Below are 10,009 nucleotides of genomic sequence, written 5' to 3'. Positions count from 1 at the left end.
GTGAGGCATACCTACACATGCCAGGCTGTGGTGTTGTCAATGAACAAACACAGAAAGCAGCTGGCACAAGTCTGAGCAGGCTGGTGGTTTCCAAGTTGTTGCCCTATCTCTCTTTACGTCTGTTTAGCAAAAGCATGAGAGCCAGTGGGATTTTTAGAAGAGGAAAGAGTTAGTTATAACATAGGTGTTGAGATGGACCAATGATGTTACTGAGAGCCAGAAAGATTCAGGGCCAGCCAGTTTCATTTTACGAACACACATGACAAGTTTGGCAGTAAGCACTGTGTATTTCCATTGGTATTTATGTTTTGGACTGGGTTGTGTCTGAGAAGCACAGCCTAGGCACCAAGACCTCACTGTCTCTGCAAGAAAAGACATGCGGATTTCTCACCATAGGCAGCAAGGCTGTAAATGTGACTGAGGGGAGGAAAGTCATTAGCCTGCTGGTGATATTGTTGTGTTTTTCTTGTTAGTCTCTTTTTCTCCTCCTCCTCCTCCTCCTCCTCCTCCTTCTCCTCCTTCTTCCCTCTTCTACATTTCCTCCTCTTCCTTTTTAAGTTTGGTTCTTGCTGTGTTCCCCAGGCTGGTCTTGAACTCATGGTAATCTTCTTGACTTCTACCTCTGGAGTGCTGAGATTACAAGTGAGTCAGCACACCCTGCTACTTTCCAGGCTCCTGCAGGAAGGAACGTTGAAGAACCTGGAGGAACACTGAAATCCTAGGTCATAACCTAAGATTTTGTCCATGAAGTCAAAGGTTTATATGGTCCCATCTGGAGCTGTGAAATTATTTAGAGCTCAGTCATGGGTGTGTCGATGAGAGAAAAGGCATGATGGTTTGGATGTAGTTTAAACGTGTCTCTCAAGGCTTCGTATGACAGAGGCTTGGTCCCACTGAGGCATTATTAAGAAATGGTAGAACCTGTAAGAGATGGGGCCTCCTGGAGGTCTTAGCTCACTGGGGGCCTTGCCTTCAGAAGGAACTAATGCTGTTTTGGGACTGAATTTAAGAGTGGTTGAGGTGAGTGTAATGCACTCACCTACAATCCCAGGACTTGGGAGGCTGAGGCAGGATGGTCCCAGGGTCAAGGCCAACCTGGACTATACAGTGAGAACTTGTCTTAAAGAACAGATCTGGGGGCAGGATAAATGGCTCAGCAGTCAAGAACCTTGGCTGTTCTTCCAGAGGACCCGAGTTCAATTCCCAGCACCCACGTGGCAGTTTACAACTGTCTGTAACTCCAGTTCCAGGGAATCTGACACACAGACGTACATGCAGGCAAAACTCTATTTAATGCACATAAAAATAAATTAATCACTAACAAAATCAGTGTCTTAAAAAAGAACAGATTTTCATAAAAGAACTAGGCTGGTCTGTTTGCTTCTGGTCTCCTCCTCTTGTATACAGTCTATCAAAAGCCCCTCAGGTGCCCACCCTGAGGAGACTTCTCCCGGAGTCCTAGGGAAGACCTATGAGTGGTGTGGTTACTATTCTGAGGGATATCAAATGAATCTACTTATATGAAACTCTTTAGTCCACTCACTTTATTCTTCTCAGACAAAATTCTATCCATACAGATTCAATTCCGCTCCCATACTTAGCTCTTCTCTGTCCCTTCTCCTCCTGTCCTCTCATAGCTGTATCTAAGTTCTTTCCATCTCATTCTCATCCTCATCTTCATTCCTCTCCCCATCCCCGTTCTTTCCTTTCCTCTCCCTGTGACCCATCTCAGTACCTACAATCAACAATACTCTGGCCCTGCTGCTTTCTGGTCTGGAGGAGTAAGTCTACTGGAGCTAGGAAACCTGTGTCATAGCTTGAATGCACCTCATATGAAAAAGCCCTTCTGTTCTAAGTTAGTTGCTGGAGGGTGTCACTTGGGCTGTGAAAGAAAGGGGGGTCTGAGCTTAATTTGCACAAGAAACAAAGCTATGTACCTAATGTCCACCTGGCCTAGGTAGTGTCTCCCTATGGATATTTACCTTAATTCAAGAGATTAGCAGGTAGTCTGGAGAGCTTATTCTGTCTGCCGTTTGTCCTTGGATGCTTTTGTTCAGAGCTATCTCTGGCTTTGTGTGCTTGTTAAAGGAGATAATCGCAGAAGACAGACATCTGAGTTCTAATGCTAAAAAGAAGGAGCAGAAAGCCTGGAATCAGGAAGCCTTGCCTGAGTTGTATATGCCCAAGGGATGATCAATCCACACCGTTTAGAAGTTCTTAGGAAAAAGAATCAACTAGGAAAGCTATGATAGAGCACATGAAACTAATAGCAGAAAACAGCTGATATATTAAAAGCCAAATAATACCAATACTCTTTGAGCCTTGGCTTCCTCTGGAAAGTCCTTGACCTTCCAGGTAATGGTTTTTGTCATAGTTAGCTGAATTCCTACTACATATTTCTATGGCCCACAGCAGCAGTCCTTCTTTGATATGTGTGATACATATCTGCCATGTGTGATACAACCAAGGGGTCCTTGACAGGGGAGTGTGTCTCCCAAACTGTGAAGTGCATCAATCTCTTTTTTCATAAGCATGCAGCTTGTGGACATTTGGTTACAGCGATGGGAGACAGATTAATATAGGTGGCCTTGAGGTGAAGGAACCATCACTGGTGTCATCGGGAGATGACTGGAACCCATCCCAGGGAAGCAGCCTGTGTGCTGTCTGGAAAGTGACTGTGACCATATTATCAACCTGGACAATTTTCTTCTCTAAGAGAGACTCCTATGCAGGAGGTCTCCTCTGGTGTCCTAGAGGTACCCTGTTCTCTTTGGGGACCATTACTTTCAGCCACGAGAAGGAGCGCTCCACTCGTAGCTGCTGGTGGGGAGGGAATTCTGTTAGAAGGGCCATCTTTTGAAGGTCTCTAGACAGTAGAATGTGTTTTTCTGCTTGCTCTTCCCTGTGGGAACATGTTTCAGTTCACTTGACTGCATGACCCCCAACTACTACATGAGACAGACATACAGACCTTTAGAGGCAGCCTTACTGGCCAGCCTGCTAGCCCTCTCTCCCATTTACCACAGGCTACATGATACTTGCTTCTGTCTCATTCCCAGGTGGTCTTCTAGGCCGTGGCAGTGTCTCCTGTGCCTCCTTGGCCTGTTTGGCACACTCTTTGGAAATGACCACAGTCATGGTGAGTGTCTCTGGATTTTCCCGCAGCTGGCTGTCACAATACTTTCTTCATTTTATTTTGGCACAGGAAATAGCAAATTATTGTTGTTTACTTAACTATCATTCCATCCTGGGCTCTAAAATACTCAGGGCAAGGCTAGTTTTACCCATGTCTATATCGCCAGTTCCCCAAACAGTCTAGTCTAGAGGACACAATGTTGAAAAGAGGCCAGATGAGCGGGTAAGCTTATGCCCCAAGAGGTTTCTTGGGAACAGAAAAGGCTCACGTACCACTTCTAGGAAACGCGCAATCAATTCCGTCTTTAATTTGCATTGTAGCTCCCCTCCCCCACCCAGCCCATCTATCTGTATTTCAAATCCCAGAACCAGGAAACATTGCCTTATACAGCAAGAAGGATTCTGCAGATGCAGTTACATCACAGCTCTTAGATGAGGAGATTATTTTAGAGAGCTTTAAATGCCACTACTGTGGCCTATAATAAAGAGGAGGGGGGAGGCTGGGCCCAGAAGAGAAGAAGGTACTGTGGCCACTAAGGATTGCTAGCAGCACCAGGAGCTAGAGGAGGAATGAAGGTGGGAAGCCTGGCCGTGTGAATTCTTGACCTTAGCCTGGTGAAACTGATTTTAGGTTTCTGGCTTCTAGAATATGACTGAATAACGTAGTTGTAACTGGCCATGGGAAGGTAAGTAAGTGTTTTGAGGCCTGTGATGATGACAGCATTATAGAGACTCTGGCTTAATTCGGGACACAGGTCTCTGCTTCAGGAGAGACTGTGACCTCACAGTGCAGTGAAACAGAATCTAAATTAGAGTACTGGATTTAGCTTAAAAACGTAAGGTGTAAAAATGACATGCTTCTGGGGGTTGGGGATTTAGCTTAGTGGTAGAGCGCTTGCCTAGCAAGCACAAGGCCCTGGGTTCGATCCTCAGCTCCAAAAAAAAAAAAAAAAAAAAAAAAAAAAGACATGCTTCTGAAGGAGACCTCACACACAGGCAGGCTTTAGCTATGTGGTAAGGACGACACATACATTCAGTTCCCGTCCTAAGGATCGTCTGTGCTGGCAGTGTGTGTGGTCACCACCTCTTCTTCCATTAGGAAATGTGCGTAAGGACATGACAGGAGGCAGGTCAGAGATGAGAAGCTTCCAGTCTGGTGCCGGAAGCAGCCATCTTCTCTTCTGTGGCTTGTGCCAGCCCTCTACACAAGTGCTCCCAGGAGGAAAAGCCAGCCGTGGGGTGCGTGCTGGGATTGCCCATACTAGGTTGGCAAACGCGGTGTGACTTGGTCGGTCTCTTCTATATTTGGTCTTGTTGGGCCAGATTGTCTTAATGCTCGTTATGTCCTGGGAGTTAACTTGGTAAAATTGGAAGTCCCATTGACTCCCCGGCCTCTTGTTACTGTTATTGTAACATTTGATGGTCTCTCAGCAGTCGTTGGAAGAGTTAGTGGAGCTTCCCTGAAGTTCTGAATAGCGCTCTAGCCCATAAGGAATTTGACCCTTGATACGATCAGAGTGCAGTCATTTTTTTACGAGTACGATTTTTTCTTTCTTACACAAATATTGTATCCACTGAAACATCAGAAGTTAGCCTTACTGGTCCCATTCTGGTCTGTTTCTTTTTTGTCTCTGTCTATTTGCAGATACATATTTCCACTATCGCAAGCATAGCTCAAATACTATTTCGTAAGCCAATTCTTTTACATTCTAGCAAAAAAATACTTTTCTGTGATTATGTATAATGTTCTTGATTGTCGATGCAAAACCTGTGTCTGTATCTCCAACTGACCTTTGCTGTAGCTGCTGTATGTCTTAATGGTTTCTGGCTTTCACCCAAACTATATGGGCACTGGAGTCAAAGCCTAAGAAAACTTTTCAACCAGGCAAGTGTAACTAAACCCGACCAACAGCCAGACTGATGTGTTCCCCTTTCTTGACATTTTTACTAACCTTTGATATTATTATTTCCCACTGAAGTTGTTTGATATGGAATAGCAAATTCTCATTTTTGTTTCTATGAAAAAAGATGCATTTTTTCATGTATTTATACTTCAGTTGACATGTTTGCTCACCTACATATCTGGGTCTGGCTGGGTCCAACTAAATACACACATACACTGAAATTGATGTTGATTTTGACCAACATATTTACTCCATCCATCTGAGGGACCTCAGCTGCTTGGCAAACCCCATCTAAGCCACTTGGACCAATGATTTTGTGTGGCAAGCTGAGCCGTGACCATGCCATCCAGCAGAACGGAGACCCCACCTCTGTGCAGCCAGCTTCCCCCAGGTCTCTTCTTGGCTTTTCCCACACTGCTTTCCCCCCTAATACTCTCATGCAAACTTTTTATGTGTTTACATGCTTGGCTCAGTCTGGCTCTTCTTGGTTTGTCTTTAAAGTCCCCAGTGAACTGCCTCTGGTGTGTGTTCTCAGGATCACAAATGATTACGGTCTTTGGTGCCCAAATTCGTTCCAGATGGGTAGTGTTCACATGGTAGCCTGGGTCTGGGACCAGCCTTTCAGTGTGCTGGCCCAAGCCGTGGGTATCTGGACATGGAGGACAGAGATTTCCCAACACAGAGGGGGGAAACTGAGGGGGTTTCTCAAACCCTGATGCAGATCTCCTATTGATGTCCCCAAGTGAAAGTTAATATTGTCACTGCCGTGGGCAAGAATGCCAGGAATGCTTTGTAATGGTTCATCTTTTCTCAGCTCTCCATTTTAATTACTATCAGGAGGTGACCTTTCACGGTGGCTGGGGAGCCCTTACTCCTTCACAGGTGAGAATTGAAACCCACTGGCATGTGCATGAGCGTGTGTGTGTGTGTGTGTGTGTGTGTGTGTGTGTGTGTGTGTGTGTGTACGTACCATTTCCTCCACTGAAGTAGGACAACTGGCCTTTCATACTAGGTACACACCAGTTCTGATTCTGCCTCTCTCACTCTCTACTGATGAAAACCTTACTTCTTTCCTCAGAGCCTTCATTTTCTCATTTGCAAAATGGGAAAAATGCCAACCTCCTCAGTGAGTTAGTAATGGTGTTCAGACGAGACCATAGGAGCCCAGTGTGCATCCCGGTTAAGGACACAGATAAGGGTGAACATCACCTGTTGCTCAGGTTCATTGTAAATCCAACCATGACTGTGAGCCCACACTCTGTATTGATTTTCTAGTTTTATGGGTTTACAACTCAAAATGGTTCTTGAGACCTTTTTTTTTTTTTTTTAAAAAAAATGTGTCTTTCTCTATGTGCATTTCTGGCTGTGCTTCTTACCACCTGTAAGCTGGGGTGAAGTGACTTTAGTCTCCAGCACCCCACATTTCTGATCTGTAAAATGAGCTATTACCATTTGCATGAGGCTGCTGACAGTTACTGTGCTCAGAAAGCCCAGGGAAACACTTGACCTTGAACAGATACCCAGTAAACACTAGCGATCACAGTCAAGATTCTTTATCCGCATCCTGGACCTTCTACCCGCCTAATGCTTTGCAGAAGATGGTCATTAGGCCTAGAAGCCCATTCTTTCTGTCCATTCTGCCCACTGCATTCCTGACTCAAGCCACCATCAGGGAGAATGCCTTGGCTTCATGAGGTAGCTCCTCTGGGACCCACAGGCTTCCCATGCTCATTCTTACAGTGGCCCAGCTCCTGCTGGTGCTCATGCTCTGAGCCAGGCTTCATTGTGTTAGATTGGCCCCTTTGCAACTTGGCCATATTGGGCAAGAGCCTTGGTGCTCTTGTATGCAAAGTAGATGTGTGCGACAGTCTCCAAACTTCACATGCTCCCTTGGAGAACACAGAGAGAAGATGTAAGTGAATAACTTAAAACAACATCTGGTGTGTAAGTGCACAATGTAAGGAACTATTACTTGGAGATAACAATGTACCATGCTGTTATTATCCACAGGAAGACCACCAGAGTAGGCATTGTGTCTTGTCCATCCTTGTCCCTGGTACCAGACATACAGCAAGTGCTCAATGTATGCTTGGTAAAGGTAAGTAGGTCTCCAATTTCCTTGCTTTTGAATTCACAGAGCATTCTGAACATTGAAACATTTGAGTTGCAAGGAAGAAGCAGTGAGTGTGTGTGTGTGTGTGTGTGTGTGTGTGTGTGTGTGTGTGTGTGTGTGTGTGTGTGTGTGTGTGTGTTTTAGGCACAGAGGAGACTTCTCCCAATCTTAGTTTCCATTTGTGTTATTATGATACATGTTGCTGGGGACTGAACCCAGGGTCTTATGTACACCAAGCTTGTGCTCTGCCACTGAGCTATACTTCAACCCCACCTACCTCATTTGTAGGATAAGGATAATTTCATCAATGTCATGATGTTTTCTGTAGGTTAGAACAAGGGAGGTGAATGATGTGCCTACTAAAAAATATCAGGGGGATTTTTCATAGAATCCAACACTTTAAGTTATTTTTATTTTTATGTTTGCAGTGTGTGTGTGTGTGTGTGTGTACATGTGTACATGGGTGTACTTGCCTGTGCATGCATGTCTAGAGGCCAGAGGTTGATGACAGGTGTCTTTCTCTATCCCTTTTTCATTTTAGTTTTTGAGACAAGGTCACTCACTGAATTTAAAGTTCACCTTTTCAGTCCGATGTCTGGTGAGCGAGCTCCTGGGATCTATTCATCTTTGCTCCTCTCAGAACCAGGGTTATAGGTGTTCTCCATCATGTCCAGCTTTCACATGGATGCTGAGGCTTCAAGCTTGCGTCCTCATGCCTGCACGAAAAGCACTCTACCCAATGAGCCATCTCCCCAGCCTCTGATTCGCAGTTGAATCAGGAGATTTGGAGGTTAAAATGAATTTGTAAGTGACAGTAATAGAAATGGTGTGGGATTTGCACAGGAATGAACACACAGTGTAAGACCAGAGTAATTCTTCTGAGACCTGCATAGGAAGCCCACTCTACGAGAAGGAAGATATGGTAGCAGTAAGACGTGGATTTAGTCAGCACAGGCACTGAGGAAGAATGAGAGAACACTTCTAACATACTTCAGAATGAATTCCAGATGAATTATAGAGTTAAGTATAAGAAACATTTCATATGCAAGTTAAAAAAAAACGCTAGAAGCTGTTATTTAAAGTAGAGTATATATGTGGGCTTATTTGCTTTTTATGCAAATTTATGTTTATCAATAATATGCCTGAGTTATTCTCTCTGAAGACCAGGATGACAAAAGAATCTACACATGACATTAGACACATAGTTCATGGCAGGGTGTGCTTGCCTTGAATGCATGAGGCCTCTGGTCCAATGTCTGGCAACAAAAAGAAATTGTAAATGTGAATGTGCATGTGCTTATGTAAAATTCAGAAGTAGGTTTTGACTTTTAACATTTCTATGATTAAAAAGAAAAATGAGGGGTGTGGTAAAAATGCAATGGACTAGCCACCCCCTTCTCCAAGATTATGATGGTTAATGAGGAAAGGGAAGAGATGTCCTGAGTTCTGATGCACTGCACCACTGGGGTTTCAAAACAGAAGAAATGTAAGTAGCCAGGACAGGAAAGTAGTTCATGATCCCTGATAACCAAATACAGAGAAATCAAATCATTATCAGGCAGGCTACTCCCTTGCTGGAGATCCCTCAGGGACTCCATTGTCTTCAGGGTAGAATTCAGACCCACAGCCTGACATCCGAGGCCCGATATCTCTAGACAGGCTTCTCTTCCACTTCCAAAGCTTCTCTTGTGGACACCAGAGGCTCTAGCTGTAGTCTGAACATATACACAAAGGCCTCGGCTTTCTGCACACACCACCCTGACGCTTTGTGCCTGTGCGTCCCTCTCCGCTGGCCTTTCCCGCCATTCTTGTAATTCACAGCTGCACTTAGAACATAGTTCCCTCTGTGCACACACTCAAGGGCCAAAGGAAATATCCAAAAGTCTCTGACAATTCCTGCATTTGTTACTCCTCCTGTGAGAAAGAAGAGGAAATAACTGCTCTCCAACTGAGTGTCCACTTCCACTTTCTCCTGGGAAGCAGGTGTGAACCTTTACTTCTTCCTCAGAGTTGGAGTGAGAGAGGAATTAATCCGGAAGCTAAACTCCTGCCAGACTCAGATAAAGATTCGCATAAACTGTTTAATTCCCTCTGCTTCCCCCTCCACCAAGTCTTAGCCAGAGCTCTGCCCCCAGCCAGGCTCGGAAGTCAGGTCAGATCTTGACTGCTAAATAAAACCAAATGCTGGGCCTTCAGACATTATGCAGGATATACTGGTATTTTAAAAATTATGTCTAGGGAGATGGCTCATTGGAAACAGTGCTTGCCATTTAAGAGTGAGGGCCGGAGTTTAGGTCTTGAAAACCCATGTATAAACCAAGCAGGCTGCAGTGGGCCACCCATAATCCCAGCACTTTGGAATCTCTGAATTGAGCTGGGTAGGCAGATTAACCAAACTGGTGAGCTCCAAGTTCAGAGAGAGATACTGCTCCTGTAAATAAATAAAGTAGAGAGTGATGGAGACAGACATTCAGTGTCTGTGCACTTCCTGCTTCCTCCATACATACTTCTACACATGCATGAGATGGACATGCATGCACACATACAAACCACATATGTACAAAACACTGACACAGACAGCACACGTACACACACGCACAAACACTCACACACACATACACACACACGCATACACACACCCCCACACACATACACCCCCCCCACACACACACGCACACACACTGATTTTTCCTCTCTGGGTGTGGTGGCCCATATCTTTAGTCCTAATTCATAAGAGGGAGGCAGGGGGATCTCTGTGAGTTCTGGACCAGTCAGGTCTACGTAGTGAAGTACTGTCTCAAAAATTGTTTTTCCTCTGAAACTGAAATTAAAATCGAACTCAGCCTTCTGTAGTTTT

General features: G+C 44.8%; 1 long non-coding RNA gene across 1 annotated transcript; it reads left to right on the top strand.

The window, feature by feature from the left end:
• The first annotated feature begins 2,964 nt into the window (after nt 1–2,964).
• LOC128103366 (uncharacterized) lies at nt 2,965–7,137 on the top strand. Its single transcript, XR_008215680.1, has 3 exons — nt 2,965–3,139; nt 5,854–5,921; nt 7,050–7,137. It is a non-coding gene; the product is annotated as an uncharacterized LOC128103366 (long non-coding RNA).
• Nucleotides 7,138–10,009: the final 2,872 nt, after the last annotated feature.

Source organism: Peromyscus californicus, unplaced genomic scaffold (genome assembly GCF_007827085.1).
Source record: "Peromyscus californicus insignis strain IS unplaced genomic scaffold, ASM782708v3 Scaffold_8__1_contigs__length_139910024, whole genome shotgun sequence".
NCBI classification, from domain to species: Eukaryota; Metazoa; Chordata; class Mammalia; order Rodentia; family Cricetidae; genus Peromyscus; species Peromyscus californicus.
This window is presented reverse-complemented; position numbering and strand designations above follow the sequence as displayed.